The sequence below is a fragment of the Phyllobates terribilis genome, unplaced genomic scaffold (genome assembly GCF_046119375.1).
Source record: "Phyllobates terribilis strain yellow unplaced genomic scaffold, ASM4611937v1 Scaffold_4__5_contigs__length_816908805, whole genome shotgun sequence".
NCBI lineage: Eukaryota > Metazoa > Chordata > Amphibia > Anura > Dendrobatidae > Phyllobates > Phyllobates terribilis.
Window position 1 is genome coordinate 651293236 of NW_027362764.1, and position 21381 is coordinate 651314616.

Here is a 21381-nt window from a genome sequence, read left to right on the forward strand (position 1 = left end):
CCCCCCCCCCAATGTATCCCCCCGGGGCCCCTAAGGATTTTTGTAATTACCGTACGTTGCAGATAATGCCTGTGAGCGGCGCTATCACTGGCCGCTCACAGGCATCATGTGACCCCCAGCTGCAGCCGGCTCTGATGTCCGCTGATGTCGCCTCAAGTGCTGGCAGCAGCCAGGGGTCTCTATCTTCCGCGCTCCAGGTGGATGCCAGGCTGTGGGTGGGGTTACCCCCCACGTCACACCTGGCATCCACTGCGCGCTCTGCCTCTCCCCATTCATTGGGAAAGCGCGCGGTGGATGCTGGGTGTGACGCTGGGTGTGACGCGGGGGGTAACCCTGCCCACAACCCAGCAGCCACCGCGGGGACCCCAGCACTTGTCTCACCTGTCGTGATGTCAGCGCGGGGTCTCATGATGCCTGTGAGCGGCCACCAACAGCGCCGCTCACAGGCATTATCAGCAACGTAAGGTAATTACAAAAAGTCTTAGGGGCCCTGGGGGGATACTTTGGGGGGTAATATAAAGTACTGTACAACTTCTTTAAAGGTGCTGTCCAGAACTTTAACATTGATGGTCTATCCTTAGAATAGGTCATCAATGTCTGATCGGTGGGTGTGCAACACCCGGCACCCCAGCTGATCAGCTGTTTCCGGTGTCACCGGCGGCCGGAATTGTTCATCTACAGAGTTGTGCAGAACAGCTCCATCACCGGAATAGTGACTGCCATTGGGTACTGCACACTCACCTCCTATTGATTTAAATAGGGGGCAGAAGTGCAGTACCCGACCTCTACAAATACAGTTTATGGAGCTGTGCTGTGCAGCTCCATAGCTGAGCAGTTCCAACCTCTGTTGACACCTGGAACAGCTGATCGGCAGGGGTGTCAGGTGTCGCAACCCCACCAATGAGACATTGATGTCCTATCCTAAGGAGAGCCCATCTTGATTAAGGGTGGGCTGTCCCCCGAAATGTGTTGAGGTAGCATTTCGTCTAGCTGTATAGATGATTTTGATCTCTGCCATGCACATTGCGTCAATAAAAGCCTATTCACAGTTTGCTGAGCTGGATCATCTTCATTTTACGAATGTTCGACGCCTTGACGCAGCGTTTCTGGGCTCAGAACACTTCCAAGATGTCTCTTATGGTAAGCTGGACCTAACTTTGATAGCCCATCAATGTTAAAGTCCGGGACATCCCCTTTAATGTGGAGGAAATCTGTTGGCCCTGTGTCAGGCACTCTTGTGACCAGTACTATGCTGGGGCATGGCAGTCGTCTTTATACACAGAGCATTGTGGCTCTGTAAAGAAAATCCATTTGTTATTTAAAAATGACCTGTCACTTGCCATAAGATGTGTAATCTTTTTACCTTGTGGAAGCGCCACTGTTTTCCTATATCTGGCATTGTTTTACTTTTGTTACAGCACCTTTCCATTCTTGAAATATGGCCCCTTCTTCCCACTATATAAATCTACTTTTTTTAATCAAATGGGCTTGATCATCAACTTTTTTCTATAGGCGGCTTCTTGAGGGTAAAGTCCAGTTGGTTGAAAAGACTATAGGCGCAGAAAAAAAAAATAACAACAAAGATTCAGGAGACCAGCGGCATTTACACCAGGCAAAGATCATTACATATTTATGACAGGTCGTTTTTCTTGAAAATCTCTTGCATTGAACATATCGCTCTATCTGTCATGGACAATCAGCGTCGGAGATTGAAGTATAGTCGTGCATGAAACTATTTTATATATGTAACGTAAAGCACCACTCCAGCTTTCTTTTTTATTTCAGTGTTGGAGTGGTGCCACTAATGTAAGGTCCCTGACCCTAGTATTATACTTACCTGTCATAGTCTTCTGCTTTTCCCAGTGCCGCTCCTGTCTGCGCCACTATCTTGTGACCGGAAGACAGAGGTTACTGTCAAAGCTCTCAATGTAAGTCTATGAGAATCTCGCTCCGGCCTCATTCTGGCTCTCATAAACTTACATTGAGCTGCAGAGGATGACCGGATCGGTGCCAAGAACAGATGAAGGTGGCAGCTGGTAAGTATAAGACTAGGGTCAGGGAACCTCGATTAATGGTTCCACTCAGGGGTAATATAAAATAAAAAACGCTGGAGTGGTGCTTTAATACTATAGGCATACACTTACACTTGTTTCGATAGTTTCCCTTATTGATGTCATATTTTCTTTTATAGGTAGTTTGAGCTTTTTTAGCACTTAGTAGTATGACTCCTCTGTTATCACACATATAGCACCTATGTGGTCATTGAAGTGAAGACTATAAATTGTCATATAGCAAAAGGTCTTCTAGGATTTCATGAGACATGATGAGATATATAGGATCGTCTTTCGGGTACCGTACATTTTCCCATCATTACGTTGCTTTTTGCAATAAACCACTTTAGTAAACATGTTGACATTGCTGCAGTACAACAGACCACATTTGCTTCCTAGGCCAAGCATTGGCAGGACTTCCATGACTGGGCGTACGGTTATAACATCATGTGATATGAATAATTCAGCTTTAGGTCATTGACATTAGCTCACACTGATTTATTTCTGCTAGCATGGACACAAGGAAGATAAACATGCCTCTATACAGAAACACTTCCAACTAACAGCAGCTTATCAGTGTCCTGCAATAGTATGCGATATACTCCTGTATATAATCACAACATGAAGCATAAGGGTTAACCCAGTGGACGTTGACAGTGTGGGAGGTTGTGCGCTGAGTCTGCAGAACAGATGGATTTGATGTCAGGGCAACGCAGTGTGAGGAAAGCCTTGTCTGTCAGTGCGCTCGCGGCAAATAACCATCACCAAGAGGGATCTCAGTAATGATGATTTGTCAAGTGTCATTGCAATACACAGCCTGTCTTATGTGAGTCTCTTGTCTTCCCAATTCACATGGTATAAGGATGCAACATTCAGCTCCCACCTATAATTACCTTTAAAACCTTAATATTGTCTATAGGTTACTATGTACATATCGGTAGTTTAAAATGTTTAAAGGGTATGGCCTTACTTGTGGATTATGTTTTACTTAAAGGGAATCTATCAGCAGATTTTGTTGTGTAATCTGAGAGCAGCACGATGTAGGAGCTGAGACCCTGATTCTAGCGATGTGTCACTTGCTGATGTGCATGCTGTCATTTTGATAGAATCACAGTTTTATCTGCTGCAGATCTAGCAGTTCTCTGAATGCTGAGCTCTGTATAACCCTGCCCACACTACTGATTGACAGCTTCCTGTGATGGGGCAGAGTTACACAGAGCAGGAAGACTAGGATGCACGACACACCTAGTCCTGCAGTGATAATCTCCTACTGATAAAACACTGATTTTATTGACGCAGCAAGACACAGCCCAGTAAGTGACACATTACTGGAATCAGGCTCTCAGCCCCAACATCATGCTGTTTTCAGACTATATAGCAAAAAGCTGCTGAAAAATTCCATTCAGATGCATGTATTTGGGGCTGAAAAGCATTTTTTCAATAGATTTTTTATAAAAAAAAAAAATACTTTGTTTGGCTTTTACAGAATCCATGTATCAAGTATATAAGCAGGTGAAGAATGCAATCATTTTAGAGATCTCATCTAACAGTTTTGGCCTGTAACCCATATTCTTCCTCTCTTGGAACCATGTTAAAAGCTGATTCATTATCAAATCAACTTTAACTTTGATTAATTCATAACTAAGTTTAGAAGATTGTTCAGGAGAACAGAGACAGTTCCAGACCGTCTGACAGATTTCACTATGAATAGCATTCTTCTGATGCCTATGTGTTCAAACTGCAGTCAAATATACTTTTCAGCTACAAACAGAAAAAAATTGCTGCCGGAGGTGTCCATAGCCATTAAGGCCATGTTATGTAAAGGATGTATAAAGGTTGACTAGATAGTATCCAAAAGTAACAGCATTTGTTCTACCATATATCAATATTCATACATTCTAGAACACTGTTACTACTGAATTATTAATGGTATTATTTTGGCTCCTACCCTGTGTAGAGGTTTTAAAGGGGGTGTTTCATCTTAGTGACGCACCCCTGGGCCTGTGTCGCACAGCGTTGCGCATGCAGGAGCTTACCCGGAGCCGGATCTGTTGAGGGTTGTAGTCTCGTGGCGGTAACCCGGTCCGTGCCCAGGGTGTCAAACTAAGTGTGTGGCAGTCTTGGTAGATGTTGGACGACTACGCCACCCATTGAGTACAGCTAAGGAGCTGCTGCTGCAGGGCAGACCGCTGAGGCCGGTGGTAGGATTGTGCAGCGTGATAATATAACCCCCAACGGGAGGGGTATGGCCTCAGGGCAGCTGACGTGGATGATGGGGGTAGCAGGAACCACTCGGAGACGGTACGGTGTAGTTCAGGGTCTTTACTGGTGACAAAGATAGACCCTCCCGGAGTACTGGCTAGCGATTGGGGCCTGGTCAGTCCTTGAGCAGATGGGATCTCCCCTGGCCAGGCGGAGTTGTAGGCCTCCCAAACTAACGATACTCTTCCGGCTACCTTGCTAGAGGCGGGTATAAGTAGCCCACGTCCCTGAGTGTACCGTGTGGTGCTCACCCGTATGGCCGGTGACTCGGGGCCTTCTAGTAGCTTCCGCTCCACGACGGCGGTGCTGGTCCCACGCATGTGACCGTGCCTTCGGGTTTCTGGGCCAGAGGACCTGCAATCCCCTGCCGGTCGGTTTCTGCTGCTGGATAGGAGTTAGTCCCCACAGCCTCGGACTCCGGGTCCGGTGATAACTTCTCAGTCAGGGCGAGCTCTGCAGCTGCCAGCCCCTGACTCCTTGTAGCACTGCTCCCACAGAGCTCCTGATGTTCTTTTCCTATATCTGCTTCTCTGTCTCTACTTCTTCTCTACTCCCTAACCCTGCCTCAGCCCTAGGTTTATATAGGGGAAGTTCTTCCCCTCCCAGGACTGGGCAGGAGGTGTGGCATGCATAGGATCCCTGACCAAGAGACCTCCCACCTGCTCTCAGACATAACATTGCTGTTACTGTGGAAACCAGACCCCTGGGGTGCCACATTCCCCCCTAGTGAAATTTAGTACTCCGGGACTAAACATATTTTTAGAAAAACATAACAAGGTATAAACAATAATAATACAATAAGAAAAGCACATAAGGATGGTCACGGCGTGTCCGCAACCGGGTGCAGTTTTTGAAGAAAAGCAAGGTGTCCATTTCACCAAAACAGGGAGACGTAACCAGGTAGGGGTCTGTCCTGCCCCGAGTCCTTAACAGTCTTTAGTCCATTCCTAGGTTACGCTCCAACCAATTGTACAAGGATTCCCGGTAAATCCACCAAGGACTCCTAAAAATAACTAGAAACACATAATTATACACAAGCAACAAGAAAAACAGGTAACCATAAATAAAACAACTTATACACTTCAAATCCTCCAACATGCGGGTAACTGGCCTCTAATGGCCCTAGTGGACCTACGGAGCTGACTGTCTAGCCCCAAACTACAGGGTGTAGGAACTGTCAAGGGTAAACTGGGCAGCTATCCACGGGCCCTTTGGCTCACTAGAGGCATGGCAGGTTCACTATAAGCAGAGGGTTGATCCTCCTGGTCTGCTGGTGTGGGGTCTTCTGCCTCCTGGACCGGCTGTTCTTCCAGCTCTACCTGTTGCTCCGTAGGTCGACGCCACGGGATGTCCTCCGGTCCGGATGCCAGCTGGATCTTCCCTGGAGTGGAAACCTGTAAAGACTGCACAGTTCGGGTTAGCGCAGCAACGCTTTTAGCTAGCTCTTGGACCTGATGGTGCAGGTCTGGAGCCGGGTCATTGTTCAAAGCCTGCGCACCAGCTCCCACAGGCCCTGCCGACAAGGGCGCCGCCTCCTGGTGGTAAGTGGTAGTGGGGCGTCTGGGGGTCACAACGCCACCTGGTGCCAGTTCTCGAAGCACCCGGATGGCTCTGTCCTTGAACTGTGCAAATCCCAGGTGAGGGTCCTGTAAGGCCATTGCCCGCAACTGGGTTCGGTGGGCATTGCAATATAAACCCTCTATAAATTGTTCAGTCAACAGCCTGTCCTCGTCTCCCACGCCGTCAGGGTCGGTCTGCTTAATGGCTCTCAGGGCCTCTTGTAGGTTCAGGGCATAGTCCCTTATACTCTCATGTGCCCGCTGTTTGCACCCGTAGAATCTAAGCTTGATCTCGGCTGAGGTGCGGGTATCAAAGGTGTCCCTCAGCCGGGTTAGTATCCCTGCGACAGTCCTCCCCCCAGGTGGCCAGGACTTTACCTCCCTTTGGGCTGCCCCGGTTAATTGGGCCACCAGGATGCTCACTTTTTGCTCCTCTGTGAGGGGGTACACCTGGAAGAGGCTATCCAGCTTTTCTCTAAAGTCATGCAGGGTATGTGACTCCCCTGAGTACTGGGGTAGCCAGGCTGCCCCCGGGATATAGGGCATGGTGAAAGGCATGACCGCAACAGCGGTGGCGCTGGCGGGGGTTGAAGCGGTGAAGCTCTCCTCCGTATCCGACATCCTTCTCCCCCCTAGTGGACCGTGGCCTACCTTGCGATGATCCTCTTCCGTAGGCCGCGGCTCCGCAGTGGATCGTCAGGGTTGAGGACCTTCCGTTGCGCTCCTGTGACGTCGGCGTCTGCTGGGCTCCTTCCAGGACCTTACGCAACGTCCGGACGTGAGGCGGGGCTTCAGTTCTCGCGCGCTTTCGGAGTCCACGCCCCTCTTCTTCCCGCGCGGCGTCCTCAAGATGGCGTCCAATGGCGGGAAAACTCCACGTATGGCGGGAAGAAGGCCGAAGATGGCGCCGGATGGCGGGAAAACTCCACCGATGGCGGGAAGGAAGCGGAAGATGGCGCCGGATGGCGGGAATCTTCACCACAGGTAAGTTTGAACAGTCTTTTTCAGGCACGCAGTACCCGGTGGTTGCGGGCACGAAATCCTGCCGACTACGCCAAAAGTTGACGCACCCCTGGGCCTGTGTCGCACAGCGTTGCGCATGCAGGAGCTTACCCGGAGCCGGATCTGTTGAGGGTTGTAGTCTCGTGGCGGTAACCCGGTCCGTGCCCAGGGTGTCAAACTAAGTGTGTGGCAGTCTTGGTAGATGTTGGACGACTACGCCACCCGTTTAGTACAGCTAAGGAGCTGCTGCTGCAGGGCAGACCGCTGAGGCCGGTGGTAGGATTGTGCAGCGTGATAGTATAACCCCCAACGGGAGGGGTATGGCCTCAGGGCAGCCGACGTGGATGATGGGGGTAGCAGGAACCACTCGGAGACGGTACGGTGTAGTTCAGGGTCTTTACTGGTGACAAAGATAGACCCTCCCGGAGTACTGGCTAGCGATTGGGGCCTGGTCAGTCCTTGAGCAGATGGGATCTCCCCTGGCCAGGCGGAGTTGTAGGCCTCCCAAACTAACGATACTCTTCCGTCTACCTTGCTAGAGGCGGGTATAAGTAGCCCACGTCCCTGAGTGTACCGTGTGGTGCTCACCCGTATGGCCGGTGACTCGGGGCCTTCTAGTAGCTTCCGCTCCACGACGGCGGTGCTGGTCCCACGCGTGTGACTGTGCCTTCGGGTTTCTGGGCCAGAGGACCTGCAATCCCCTGCCGGTCGGTTTCTGCTGCTGGATAGGAGTTAGTCCCCACAGCCTCGGACTCCGGGTCCGGTGATAACTTCTCAGTCAGGGCGAGCTCTGCAGCTGCCAGCCCCTGACTCCTTGTAGCACTGCTCCCACAGAGCTCCTGATGTTCTTTTCCTATATCTGCTTCTCTGTCTCTACTTCTTCTCTACTCCCTAACCCTGCCTCAGCCCTAGGTTTATATAGGGGAAGTTCTTCCCCTCCCAGGACTGGGCAGGAGGTGTGGCATGCATAGGATCCCTGACCAAGAGACCTCCCACCTGCTCTCAGACATAACATTGCTGTTACTGTGGAAACCAGACCCCTGGGGTGCCACATTAGTAATAGGTAGAATTGCTCAATAAACTAGGAAATCAAATAGAGTTTAGAACCTCCAGTACTAAACTGCAGTACAAGGCTGTCGGTGGCAGACAAGGCCCATTCATGGTGCATAAACTGTAGATCCAGGGTTGAAAAGCGTCGGTTTATTCACTGTATCAGCAAAAATCAACTGCAGTTATTATCCTTGAAGAAAAAAATTCAAGGTCAGTAGAAATTTTCTCCCTTGTGACATAATAAAGTGATGCACACGGAGATGCTACACACATGCCTTGGGGATCCCGTAGGCTTCACTTGTCCTCATAATTCCTCACTTATCCTTCAGTGTTGGCAAAGTTTTTTCCTTCCGTTGTCTGTTGCTTGATGAAAAGTAATGCTAGGAAGAAAATAATTCCAAGTCAACAATGTAAACTGGATCGTTTTCCATGAGATTAATATGTGGTGTTTATGAAAGTAGTACTAAGCCAAATCATGTGCTTCTAAATCAGTGTGTGCAGTAAATTAGTGAAAAACTTTCTTTGTGTGTTGCAGAACTTTATTTTCCATTTTACTGAAAGAAAGTTAATATTTTCTGCCATAGTGCAGAAACATGCATCTCAGTCACCAATCACCATTTCTACAAGCCTGATCACAGTATACTTGCCATTCCTCTTTTGAATCAGCGTAAAGGCTGCTGTAATCACAGGACTTTATTATCTAGCAAACTCATTAGACAGGATTGGAACCTACATAGTTGTATCTTTTCCAATTCTTGTAAGATATTTAAGTTATTTTCATTTTCTAAACTCTCTATCTGCTTCAGCTGTTGGTATCAGCCGGAAGAGAGTAAAGGACTGCAGTAATTCAAGCATTTTTCTACCATGCCTTTTATTAAAATGGAGTATAGCGTGAATACATAAATGCAAGTGTATGAAGCTACTAGACTGAGAACGTATTATTCACCATGAAAGATTTTATATATCTGCCACGCATGAGCACAATTGAGTTTTTGGCTATCATTGATAATCTGTAGTACATTATGGTGTTCATGATATTTAAGAACAATTACAACATGAGAAAGAAGATATGTTTCCAAAAGGAATAACAGAGGACCTTTCAAAAGATACTGGTTGCTAAAACAAACAATTTTGGGCGCTAACAGATTTTCTTTAAAGCCACGTTCACAAGTTCAGTATTTGGTCAGTATTTTACATCAGTATTTGTAAGCCAAAACCAGGATTGGGTGATAAATACAGAAGTGGTTGACGTGTTTCTATTATATTTTTCCTCTGATTGTTCCACTCCTGGTTTTGGCTTACAAATACTGATGTGAAATACTGACCAAATACTGAAGGTGTGAAAGTGGCCTAAATGAAAGTCTCCATTTGTAAAAATAGAAAACAGTAGGTATGAGTTGACCCTTATGACGAAACATGATAATATTTTCAAAACATATTCTTTACTGATTCATCCATTGCATAAAACGTAAATGACCTAATATGATTATCCGGGATAATGTCAGGAAATGTTGCCGCATGTTACGGTTTAGAGTCCCTGCTCTAAGTAACATTGTAATTATTTCTCTAATGTGTTAGGAAAGTTTATATATAGCATGTTTTGGTGTATGAAATGATTTTCATCACGGCCACAGTAATGGAATTAAGTGCTCCAAATCTATTTTTACGTTCCCCCTGGGAAGCTTCCATTTGTAATCTATGCGTCAACTAAATATTTAACAAAGGAGAGAAAACTTTCCAGCATTTAACTTGCTCTACCTCCTCGCGTTCTTCTTGGTAGTCAAGTTTAGGATCCAGTAAAGTAGCACTATAATCCCTTTTTTGTGTTATTTCTTTCATTGGAAGGAAGCAAATTAATAGTCTTTCAAAATAAGCCTAAGGCTACTTTCAAACAACTTATCAAAATTCTCATTAAAATTTAAAATAAAAAAACGCAAGCTGTTCAGCGCACTGCAGTACATTAACTGCAGGCTACAACGTCGTCATCTGTTTCCAAAGATCCACTTATAGGTACGTACTTAGGTTTAATTACTATAGAAAAGAGCTCAATTAGGCTTACGCTCCTCTCCGTCTTCAAAGGTGGGACTGTTGGGTGCATGCTTAGACATCGTGGATATCAATTAACCTTACATTGACTTTGCATTGAATTAATGCTAATTTCACATTGCAAGTTACTTTTGTAATAATCTGAGGATAGAATGGATTGCACCATCAATATTCTAATGTGTAAGTACTATAGAGGCAGTTATGGTGAAGCTACAGGATTTTTAAGGAGGGGAGGTCTAGTTAGTTTTGTCTTATGATTGCGGTATAAATCCTCAAGGGCTGAATTCCTGCACAATTCCATCTGGGATTTTAATTGAGTTTTGCCAATTAGAGTTTGACTGTTTTGGGAAGGACAGTAGTATTGAGGACCATAACCAGGAGATAGTAGGTGGCTATATTATTTATAATGAGTTTGTATTAAAAAAGGGCATCCCTTGATCATTAGGTCTTTTCCTCTTTTCCTCACCTTGTGGATCGGCACCAGTTGCCTGCCATCAGCACTGCATCCCTTGCTTTAATAATGGGATCGACATCCGGTAGGGGTGTCACATAAGTGCTGCAGCCAGTTAGTGACTGCTGATTGGCTGCAGCATTTACATTTTGTCTAAGCGTCAAACACAGTGAACACTGCAGTTGATTGTCAGCTACTGATTGGCTGCAGTCTTCATGTGATGACCTCACTGAATGTTGGTCCGGGAGGTGAGTATCATTTTTTTTTCTTATTTTTCTTTGACCAATAATAATAGCTGTAACTTTCTATTGTCTCAACGAGGTTTTAGGTATTAATTAGGAGTTTAAAGGGGTTGTCCACTACTAGCACAACCCCTTCTTGAACTAATTGTTTGCCCCCGATAAAATAGAAAAAACCTATACTCACCTCCCATGCTGGCGCCGTTCCCGTGGTGTTAGCACTTGGGGTCCCGGAGCTCTCAATGCTGATCTCTAATTTCCTCTTCATGTTCAATCCGTATGTAGGCGGGGACAGTGACGCCAGAGCTAATTGGGCGCCAGGCATCACGTGTCATTCCACCGCACCAGAGCTCCAGGACCGCGAGTGGTGACACTGCTGGAACGGCGCCAGCACGGGAGGTGAGGTTTTTTTATTTTATCGGGGCCAAATCGGGGTCCAAGTAGTGGACAACCCGTTTAAAGAATATGCAAGCGTAAACTTCTATCTTTATTTAAAAAAAAACTGTTCGGCTTTAACCACTATTTTAGAGTTTATATAAATAATTAAACCAGTTCTAAACCTTCTTTGCAGCCTGTATTTTAGTCCAGAACTGCATTCATGATTCTGCAGGCATATTGGAAGTGGTATCGTTACATCAGCCACTGAACAGCAATCTGATGTAGGAGAATCAAACTGTCACACTATATTATTTGGATATTTGGGATGTGTTTGATGAAAAGCTTCTATACTGCTTCCAATGCCAATCAGCAAGACTGTGAATGCAGCACTGGAAGACATAATACAGACTGTTGTTACTCAGGATCAATATCCTATATCACAATTCCTTCACATATGGAGTATCCAGATAAGAAGTTGGATGTGCTGCACTACAACTATGTCTGTAGTGTTTAAGATGTTCTGGACAAGCCCTCCACCTTTGTCCAAACTCCCCTCTTTGGGCAGTCAAAAATTCTAACTTTAATTATAGAGGGTAAAGTTTATTGAATCCTCTTATCATAAATTGTGGAGTTTCCATTAAGTGTATGTGAACAGGACTTCTTTTAGAGTTTTTCAGTCTAGAGAGTGGGTGCCTGAAGAATGGACTGGTTGCTTCTTAGGGGAAGCACCACTCCATCATGTGGTCACTGTAGCCAGTCATTGAAAATAGACTGGTCGGGGAGTACTGGAGCTGTGGGAGTTTTTTTCTTATTTTATACCATTTACTAAATTTAACCTAATTTAGTTGGATCCCATAAAAAAACACCTTTAATGAAAACTCAAGAGTTCATAACAACATCTAAAGTTTCTAGTTTATTAGAATTAAAAGATGATATTTATGACCCAGATACTTTTCTCCTAAGAAGCGATCCTCTGGTTGTCACTTTTACATTTTTAGCTTTCATCTTCACAAGTTAAAAGTCAACAATATTTTATGAGCTAAGTCAAATATTTTCTTTTCCTACAATACTTCATTCCAAAAGTTCTATAATATGTGAAGCAGACTTGTCAGATCTTGCATTCTCCGTTAATTAAAATGAGAAGCTTTGATATTTGGGTTAGGCATCCTCGGTTACTCTGAATAGATAGTATAAGTTATCATAATTCCTGAACAAACTACCTATATATCAACCCTAGCAATGTTTTCTATTATGCCCCATTTGTCATTGATTTTTACTATCTTATATCATAATAACTCCTTCACATGTGACAAAACATGAAAAGAAACGGGAAGTTTATTGAAAAGGGCTGTTCGACCATAAGGGCTCGCTCACACTGCCATATACATTGGATGAGTGCTATTCAATTTATTTATTGGATAGTTCTCAGACCAATGTTATTCAATAGGGCAGCGCTGATGACCGTTTTTTTTTGCTGCAATTTCTCTTTGAAATCGGATGACACTCACCCATTCAAGTCTACGGGAGCGTAGAAAACATTGGAAGGCTCATCCGAGAGAATCGGAGCACACTGTGCTGACACTTGGATCAAACTCTGATCAGACTGTGATCAGAGGTGTCATTATCATAAATGACCCGAATCTCTCCAATGAGAGAATCTACGGTCGTGTGACCCTGGCCTTACTATGACTTTATATCTACGCTCCATTTCCTCAGCTCATCAAAGATCCCACCTATATATGAAGAGGATATCCTTTCTAGAAATAAAAAGAGTAAAAAGGGTAACTATCATCTACAGTTTTTTAAATCAGTGGGTCATATCAGTGGGGATCCATGTACTGAGACCCCATTGATTTCTCAAAAAGTCACTAGGCAGAGTGCTGCTCACCATACAGAAGTGCTGAGCTTCTTCCTGACGGCAGACACAGAATGGAGTATGGGCTCAATAGAAAGTCCCAATATATACTTACCTGCTGTAGCAGCGCCATTCCGTCAATGTTGGCGCCACTGTTCCTGGCGGTGAAGTGACATTATTGTGTCACGTGACTGCTGCAGCCAATGAGCAGCCACTCGTTGGATTGGAGCCGCTGCATCAGGTGACTACATACTGTTTATATTTTAATTCAGGTCCTGAATTGATTAAGCAGGGGCTGTCCAGTAGAGGACAACCCCTTTAATAATACAATAGCTTCTACTATGTTGTTGTCTCTAGCACTTCTCTTTATTACTGAATCTTAATCCATTTTCCTTTTCCCTTTTAATTGCTGTAAACGTATTATGCATTAGGCCGACGGCTGCCGCTTTTCTTCCAGTATACACCTGCATATTTTATGTTGTGTGCAGTATATTCATGTTTATTGTATTTACAGCAGTATAAGGAAGGATTATAAAATATAGATCTGTCAGTGTGCTGATGTTATGGAAGAATGAATTGCAGGTCAACATGTGAAGGCCTGGCAGTTTTCAGGGTGGAAATATCAGCAAAAATGAAATTAACATCACAGTGAATTTTCAAAACCAAGTTAAAAAGGATGACACACCAAAGGGAAATCTTTCCTCTTCTCTTTTTAAGATGTGTGATATTTTACTTTCTGGAGTTGAGGAAATGTGAGTAACTACTACTCTGCAGTGTAGTGTGAATGTAACCGATGACGCTGGTATGCCAGGACCAGATGTTAACCAGCTCAGGAAAGGAGACCACCAGTTCTTAACAAATGAAGCTTTACTAAACAGCCATTGCATGGCAACTGTGTACACAGGATAGTGGATACACAACTTGGCACATGTTTCTTCAGTAATACAGAGCATTTCAATACACATTTTCATTACTTCCTCAGCCTCACACATTCCTTCCTCCACTCATTTCCTTCACGACCACCCAGCTTAGCACCAAAGTACAGTCCATGAAAATCACTTCCTCATTCCATATCTGATTCCCCTTGTAGAGGAGAAGGTTTGCCAATATGGCCGGACACAGCTTCAAGCTCTCTGACACTTAGGGAACTCCCGCTCAGGGCACTCACTTCGTCTCACGTTCTATTCCATTCTGGCCCATTACCTTTAAGAGCTATAAGCTACTTGGGGCCATGCTGCTAGGTGTACCATCTCATTTGGTCACCCTGCCCTCTGGTTAGTCGTCTGTGCTGGCACTGTCTTTCCCTCTGCATCTCTGTAACTCCCTCTCTCTCTGTCTGTTCCTCAGTATCACGCTATCTCTGTCCCGATCTCCTTTCTCTATTACCACTGAACACCGGCTGCATGTGGCCCTGCTGAGCATTCAGACCAAACATCTGCTCTAGCTGCAAGCTAGGCCCTGTCTGAGTCACTATCAGGAAGTCCTCTCTAATCCTGCGGCATAGCGTTTCCCTCTCTGGGCTAGTCCCAACACGTAACTCTTTCTTACCCTACTTGTTGTCTGTTGCTGGGCAGAACTAAGCTCCTCACAGTACAGTGCAGAACATTGCAATACACCACATCACAATTCACATTATACTTTACATTGTATACAACACTGATGTCTTCAACACGGAACAGGGCAATATGTCCATCTCCTTACTCTTGAGCGCAGCTTTATAGTAGTATAAGGCATTGATATTTGGACTCCGCCAAGTATCTAGAACAAAATGTCTGTTTTGCTCATGAAAATCAATCAGAACATTCACTTTCATTTTCACAAAATGCTGCCTTTGGTCGTTCTGGGCAACAAGGCTGCTTTTCATTTAGATTGTTTTTGTACATAAGGCTCATTTTGTATTAGCTCCATTATGGAGTGGAACATTTAGGAGTAATTTTGGTGTCTCTATCATGTAATTTGACTTCTTGGTAACCATGATCAAGGTGAGATTTTTCTATTTTTCATAGCCTTAGTAATCAGATTTTTGAGAATACAGATTTAGATAAAAAATCTTTTTAAATTGGCCCTTGTTTTTTGAGTTAGGAGCAAGACATGGGAATAAAGTATCTTCCATAAGAGGCACGTTTAAGAGGTTAGGGTTTCCACATCTACAGTATATGATAAAAGAAAAAAATAGATGTATATTATGCAGGAATCACTTCCTGATAAGGTACAATCCTTTCCAGCTTCCTGTTGACTCGCCCCCTGGGCCATGGGGCACTCGGATCCGGGCAACATGGCAATAATGGGGGTAGTAGTGGCAACCCGGTCCGTGGCTCAGGGTGGTCAGACCAGTGGCAGTCTTCTATATGTTTTGCAATGTCCGACTACGCCACCCGTGGATTGCAGTCTGGGCTAACCGCCGCTGCAGTGCAGACCGCTGGAGCAGATGTAAATGTGCAGCACTGAATAGTACAACTCCCCACGGGAGGAGTATGGCCCCAGGGCAGTATATAATGGATGATGGAGGGGATGATTCCAACCACAATAGCCAGGAAACGGAGGCCTCTTAAACAGTTCAGGGTCTTTATTAGAACAGGTGAGACGACCCAATAACAGTCCCGGCTAGGAGGGGGCCTGGATGTCTGAGAACAAGTGGGAAGCTGGCCCTGATCAGGGTGAGGGTGTAGGCCTACCGTGCTCTCTGCGCTCTCTCTGGCTATTTCCCTCCTCGTGGTGTAATAGCCCACGTTCCTGAGCTTGCCGTGTCTTCTCGCCCGTATGGCTTGCAACTTGGGTCCCTTTCTACTCCCGGCCTGGTACGGCTTTGCTGGTCCCTTCTGCTGTGGCGGAACCTCCGGGCTTCTTAGGCCAGGGAACATACAATCCCCTGCGGACTGGTTATTTGCTGTAGGACTTGGAATCCTCACAGCATCAGACACCAAAGTCTGGTAGATTAGTTTCTCTATCAGCCAGGACAGGCTCGCTTCGCCTCTTGTCCCTGGCTCGTGGCTCTCCTACTGCCACACGGCCTCTTAGGCTGCAACACAACTGTCTGTCCCTGCTCTGGGACACCTCTTTCTTCAGACACAGGTTGTCCAGTTCTCTCTAACCCTGCCCCCAGTTACAGCTTTTATAGGGGCAGCCTGCTCCCCCTACTGGCCTGGGACAGGAGGTGCTGCATGCTAATGGTCCTTGACCAGAGAACCTCCCCCTTGCTCTCAGACACAGCTTTATTATACATTTGTGGCATCCAGGCCAGGATGACACACTGTCACTGTAATGGCTGCTCACATTCTAATAGAACATACCAATTTCCATTAGGAAAAGGTAGTTCATCTCTAAAAACGTTCCCCCCTTTTCTAACAGCACTTACCCCCTGCTGCGAGCACAGATACAGCAGTGCTGTCAGTGCTCTCCATCAGCTAAATTAAACCCTTACATGCTGTGGTCAGTAGTGACCATTGCTTATAAGAAGTATGACAAAGAAAGATCGATCCCTATATCACTCCATTGGCTCCCCGTAGAGTGATCAAGGAGAGCAGATGGTTGCTGTGGTAATAGGAAGCCTAATACTGATCTCCGAGTCTACGATAGATCAAAATCTAAAAGACTGTTCTAAAAGTACAATCTATTAGACAGCTTGTCAGTATAATGCTGACAGGATGGATAATGCAGTACACTACATACGTTGTGCAGTGTATTATCTACACGATTACATGTTCAAGAACCCTCGTGAAACAAATAAATATTGTAATTAAAATTAAAAAATTGGTTGTAAGTGTTTAAAAAATTTTTAAAAAATAATTCTATTTTTATGAAAAAAAAAGTAGTTTAAGTTAATACAAACAAACTGCAAAAAAAGAGCTAAATATCTAATGTCACCACATCCATATCAACCAGTACAATAAAACAATATCATTATTTATCCCGCACTATAAACACCACAAAAAATAATTAAATAAAAATAAATGAAAATTTGTCAGAATTGCCAATTTTAGTTTATCCTGCCCTCTCATAAAATGAAATTGAAAATGATCCAAAAGTTTTTTTATGCAAACAACGTACTAATAAAAAAAATACAGCTTACACAAAAAAGACCTCACACAGCTCTGTAAACAAAACCAAAAAACATTATGGCTGTTAGAATATGGTTATTTTTTAAGTGATTTCTTGGGGAAATTATAAATTGTGTATTACTGTAATAATTTTGCCTCATATTATGAAATTTGATCTTTATCCCACACTTTGAATGGCAGAAAAACAACATAAACTATTTTTGCTTGTTTTTTTTGATTCATCCTTCCCACAAAATAAATGGAATCAAATGTAAAGCAAAAAGTTATATGTACCCCAAAATGATGCCAGTGAAAACTATAACTTGTGCCACAAAAAAATAAGCTTTCTAACAGCTTTGTCTATGGAAAAATCAAAACATTATGGGTCTCACAATATGGTGACTAAAACCGATAATTTTAAAAAACTTCTTGGTTTTTTTTTAGAAAAAGTGTTAAAACATAAAGTATGTCAATTATACAGAATGGTGAGCAATGTTTAAATAAAATACAGAATTGCTGTTTTTTGTGTTCATCAGGCAAAACTGCATATTTATCAGAAAACGGTACCAATGTAAACTACATCTTGTCACATGGAAAATAAGCTCCCACATGGCTTTGTCAATGGAAAAAATGTTTAACATGGCTCTCGGAGTATGGCGATATAGCAATATCTACAAAATATTTGTAGACTATTGACAAAGCTCAATGTACTAATATTTGGAAGAAAGATCAACTGGATACCTAAGTTATAGAGTGTACATATAGGTGTGCGTACATATATACTGTATATACACTGCTCAAAAAAAATAAAGGGAACACTTAGACAACAGAATATAACTCCAAGTAAATCAAACTTCTGTGAAATCAAACTGTCCACTTAGGAAGCAACACTGATTGGCAATCAATTGCACATGCTGTTGTGCAAATGGAATAGACAATAGATGGAAATTATTGGCAATTATCAAGACACCCTCAATAAAGGAGTGGTTCTGCAGGTGGGGACCACAGACCACATCTCAGTACCAATGCTTTCTGGCTGATGTTTTGGTCACTTTTGAATGTTGGTTGTGCTTTCACACTCGTGGTAGCATGAGACGAACTCTACAACCCACAGAAGTTGCTCAGGTAGTGCAACTCATCCAGGATGGCACATCAATGCGAACTGTGGCAAGAAGGTTTGCTGTGTCTGTCAGCGTAGTGTCCAGAGGCTGGAGGCGCTACCAGGAGACAGGCCAGTACACGAGGAGACGTGGAGGAGGCCGTAGGAGGGCAACGACCCAGCAGCAGGACCACTACCTCCGCCTTTGTGCAAGGAGGAACAGGAGGAGCACTGCCAGAGCCCTGCAAAATGACCTCCAGCAGGCCACAAATGTGCATGTGTCTGCACAAACGGTTAGAAACGGACTCCATGAGGGTGGTATGAGGGCCTGACGTCCACAGATGGGGGTTGTGCTTACAGCCCAACACCGTGTAGGACGCTTGGCATTTGCCACAGAACACCTGGATTAGCAAAGTCGTCACTGGCGCCCTGTGCACTTCACAGATGAAAGCAGGTTCACACTGAGCACATGTGACCAACGTGACAGAGTCTGGAGATGCCGTGGAGAGCGATCTGCTGCCTGCAACATCCTTCAGCATGACCAGTTTGGCAGTGGGTCAGGCAGTGGGTCAGTAATGGTGTGGGGTGGCATTTCTTTGGAGGGCCGCACAGCTCTCCATGTACTTGCCAGAGGTACCCTGACTGCCATTAGGTACCGAGAGGAGATCCTCAGACCGCTTGTGAGACCATATGCTGGTGCTGTTGGCCCTGGGTTCCTCCTAATGCAGGACAATGCCAGACCTCATGTGGCTGGAGTGTGTCAGCAGTTTCTGCAAGATGAAGGCATTGAAGCTATGGACTGGCCCGCCCGTTCCCCAGAACTGAATCCAATTGAGCACATCTGGGACATCATGTCTCGCTGCATCCACCAACGTCACGTTGCACCACAGACTGTCCAGGAGTTGGCGGATGCTTTAGTCCAGGTCTAGGAAATCCCACAGGAGACCATCCGCAACCTCATCAGGAGCATGCCCAGGCATTGTAGGGAGGTCATACAGGCACGTGGAGGCAACACACAATACTGAGCCTCATTTTGACTTGTTTTAAGGACATTACAACAAAGTTGGATCAGCCTGTAGTGTGTTTTTCCACTTTAATTTTGGGGGTGACTCCAAATCCAGGCCTCCATTGGTTAATAAATTTGATTTCCATTGATGATTTTTGTGTGATTTTGTTGTCAGCACATTCAACTTTGCACAGAACAAAGTATTCCATGAGAATATTTTATTCATTCAGATCTAGGATGTGTTATTTGAGTGTTCCCCTTATTTTTTTGAGCAGTGTATATATACAGTACAGACCAAAAGTTTGGACACACCTTCTCATTTAAAGATTTTCCTGTATTTTCATGACTATGAAAATTGTACATTCACACTGAAGGCATCAAAACAATGAGTTAACACATGTGCAATTATATACTTAACAAAAATGTGTGAAACAACTGAAAATATGTCTTATATGCTAGGTTCTTCAAAGTAGCCACCTTTTGCTTTGATGACTGCTTTGCACACTATTGGCATTCTCTTAATGAGTTTCAAGAAAGAGGTTGTTGGCCAAAATATCACAATACTTGACCCCATCCATCCTCCCTTCAATACGGTACAGTCATCCTGTCCCGTTAGCAGAAAAACAAATTTTTTTCCCCCACCATATGTCACAATCGGGTTGGTGTTCCCAGGGTTGTACTCATCCTTCTTCTTCCTCCAAACACGGCGAGTGGAGTTGATACCAAAAAGTTCTATTTTGGTCTCATCAGACCACATGACCTTCTCTCATGCCTCCTCTGGATCATCCAGATGGTCATGGCGAACTTCAAGCGGGCCTGGACATGTGATGGCATGAGCAGGGGGACTTTGTGTGCCTCTTCAGATAATTGACCAGGTCCTCCTGTGTACTTCTGGGCTGATTCCTGACCTTTCTCAGAATCATCCTTACCCCACGAGGCGAGATCTTGCATGGAGTCTCAGACCAAGGAAGATTGACAGTCAGCTTGTGTTTCTTCCATTTTCTAATAATTATGCCAACAGTTGTTGCCTTCTCACCAAGATGATTGCCTATTGTCCTGTAGCCCATCCTAACCTTATGCAGGTCTACAATTTTGTCCCTGGTGTCCTTAGACTGCTCTTTGGTCTTGCCATGGTAGAGAGGTTGGAGTGTGATTGATTCAGTGCGTGGACAGGTGTCTTTTAAACAGGTAACGAGTTCAAACAGGTGCAATTAATACAGGTAATGAGTGCAGAGTATGAGGGTTTCTTAATGAAAACCTAACAGGTCTGTGACAGCCAGAATTCTTGCTGGTTGGTAGGTGATCAAATACTTATTTCATGCAATAAAATGTAACTTAATTATTTAAAAATAATACAATGTGATTTTCTGTTTTTTTATTTTTAGATTCTGTCTCACAGTTGAAGTGTACCTACGATAAAAATTACAGACCTCTCCATTCTTTGTAGGTGGGAAAACTTGCAAAATCGGCAGTGTATCAAATACTTATTTTCCCCATGCATAATAAATTTCAGATAAATTCACAGTTAGTAAGCCTGTATCACAGTGCTGGTTACTATTTTATGAGGTTGCAGCTGATTTAAGCATGACGGTAGTCTCCAACAATGTGTCATACTGCAGTGTGCATAAATATGATGTTACTCTGGCACTTGGGGATACCACATTATTATTAAATAAACAGCTCCACTTTGGAATAAGTAACGATAGTCAATTTAAAAAAATAATAATATGTAATTTGGATGCTGGATAGTTTGGAGGAACATAAAATATTCACTAGACCACTTCTTATATTTCTTCTCCCCAGCCTATATTCTCTATTTTCACAGAATGATCTATCAAACACTGTTATCGTTCCACCAATAATATGCAGAGAATTATAGCGCTGATTTGTATAGTCTTCATAGAAGACGAGCAATTTCCAGTACTAGAAGCCATAACTATATACTGCATTTTAGTGAGTTGGTTTTCAATATGTTAATGGCTAAAAGGGGAAAAAAACTAATAAGTTGTTCTCAAAATCAAATTTGGGGTTTAGTTGGGTCACTGGACACCATGTACATTATGCTACTGTTGCATTTTACTTAGTATTTCAGTCCTTTAATTTAGAAATCATTGTGTCTGGAGTTACTGAACATCCATGCATAGAAATCATAGAATTTTTTAAATCATCATTGTGGCTTTCTGAACCTGGGAAAGGACTACTCCAGGGACTACATGCCAGTATCTCCGGGGTACTCACAATATACTTATACTGTGCTTGATGTATAGCGCAGTCTATGATCAGTGCGTTTGCGGGCAATTTGCTGTAACCTGTTTGGGTAGTTCGCACAATACTACTAAATCCCTT

At 44.2% G+C, this 21381-nt stretch overlaps 1 protein-coding gene across 1 annotated transcript in view; it reads left to right on the forward strand.

Moving 5' to 3' along the window:
• KCNB2 (potassium voltage-gated channel subfamily B member 2) overlaps positions 1-21381 on the forward strand; it is a 401287-nt gene that overhangs the window by 121149 nt on the left and 258757 nt on the right. The gene's annotated exons all lie outside the window — the stretch shown is intronic.